Source organism: Odontomachus brunneus, unplaced genomic scaffold, assembly GCF_010583005.1.
Source record: "Odontomachus brunneus isolate Ranch 3 - 2012 unplaced genomic scaffold, Obru_v1 Obru_scaffold_237, whole genome shotgun sequence".
NCBI classification, from domain to species: Eukaryota; Metazoa; Arthropoda; class Insecta; order Hymenoptera; family Formicidae; genus Odontomachus; species Odontomachus brunneus.
Window position 1 is genome coordinate 390767 of NW_022639687.1, and position 2186 is coordinate 392952.

The window sequence follows — 2186 nt, forward strand, 5'->3', positions numbered from 1 at the left end:
CTGAATCATTTTTTCTACTATGTTTAATGAAGCAGTTATGTTTAAATAAATTTCAGGTAATCAGCGCCGTCCTTTAGACGGGCGCATGTCTGTGAACCTGACAGCGGCGCCTGACAGCGGCGGAATAACAGCGAAGCGCTCATGCAAACTGTCAGATGCACGGCTCATAGTCTAAAGGACGGCGCTGATTAGCTGAGCTTTATTTAAGAATAACAGATTTATTAAACATTATAGAAAAAAATGGCTTAAGACTTTCTGATTTAATTTTTTACAAGGAATAACACTATATACTTAGTTGGTGAAGGAAAGATAACATCCTCTATATGAATCTAAAAAAACATAATTTTCACTTATTCTCTGAGACATGCTTTACCTCATATCTTGGACGGACTCTTTTTCTTAAACTCGAATAAAGATCTTCTTGCAAAATTCCTTCCTGCTAAAGACTTCAGCGCCTACAACATTTAGAAAACAAACGATTTTTGCAATAAGTAACACTAATTTTTAGAATCGTCTTCAGAGACAAATGGTAGACTGGATCAAAGTGATAACGAGAACATACACTTTTTCTCGATGTTTTATATGATGTAAGTTTTTGATCGTTAAGGATTCATTGGTTAAGAGTATTATGATAATACAGTTATTACGATATTGTCGCTGTATACGAACGTGTGTAATTATAAAAAATGATTCAATGTCGACAGTCAGACGAGTAAGTAGTAATAAGTAATAATAATATTTGTCATGAGACAAAATATTGTCGCTATAGGATAATCTCTTGTGTGTATGACTTAATGATACATATATTTAAAAACGTTTTTCTCACACACAGTCTATTTAATCGATTGTAATAAACAATCTCTGTTGCGAAGCCACGAACACAGAGAACGATGTTTCGTGTTTCTATTTTCCATTGTTCTGCGTTATTGCCGTCGTTGTGTTTGAATGACTGTGAACAAGACTAAAATTAACTCATTGATTCATTAAGTTAGGAAGGATTGGCATGCAACCGAGGCGCTGAATACACACACGCACATACGCTTCCACCCATACATACACAGGTACTACTTCAACCTCGATTTCGCTCTTGTAAATTCTCGTATAGCTAATTCATAAACAATGCATATCTTGCTTAGATAAAATAAATGAAAAACACAACTGCGATAACACAGCCATCCATGTTTATAAGCTACTTTTTTTTTGTTGATGATGGGGAAATGCATTATACATACCTCCGACCTTCTGGGTAAGGTCAGAGACTATGTCGGACTCTCACCGACTAAAACCCCACCGAGCGTCCTGCCTCGACCGTCACCCCAGGAACGCCCCGAAAACTGCATAGCATAACATTCGGGACGCTTCCCAATCCAGTACAAAAGTACACCCCTCCTAGCCTAATTACAGCAGAGGAAAGTCAGCCATCTTACCCCGCTGCCCAACCCATCAGAAGTAGGCTTCGGGACCTGGAAACCCAGCCAATAGCAATAAATGATCTCTCTGCCTCAACCCCCCTTTTACTTGTAAACCATTGCACGGATAGCAGCAGCAGATGATTAGGCCACCCTGTTGTGCTTTGCTGCTACATAGCGGAAGTGGTCATAAAATTTCCAGCGATTATCCAAGATAACCCCGAGATATTTGAGGGTGCCGGCTACCTGGATGTGTCCTACCCTGATCTCAGGGAAAAGCAGGGGTTTTCTTCCTCCATGGAACAGAATAGTTTCTATCTTATGGGCTGCGACTGTAAGCCCAAGCTGTTCGACCTTGTGAACAACAGCTGCCGTCTGCATGTTGGCACTGGCGCTTTCAACAGTCATCGCAGTGGCCACCACCAGAGTATCGTCACCGTATCCAATAATATGGCAGCCCACCTCCAACCGAGTCTCCAACACTGACAAGGAGATGACGCCAATTAGGAAATCGCTTTTCCAACGAGTCATAGTGCGTTCGATAGCTTACATGTAGCTAATAAAAACCCTAAAGGCGTTTGTGCCAATGGGCCTTCGTTTAGGAGAAATTACAAAACAAAGTTAGGGTCACGCAACTATGTCCCATGTAAAGAAGAACATTAGAATCTTTTTCGAATAAGCGGCGTAGCTGAGCCGACTAAGGCTCCCGTCCATACATTTTTGCGCCGGCGGCGTGCGTTCGAGTCCCGCCGACGACTGCTTCGCTTTTTTTTTTTT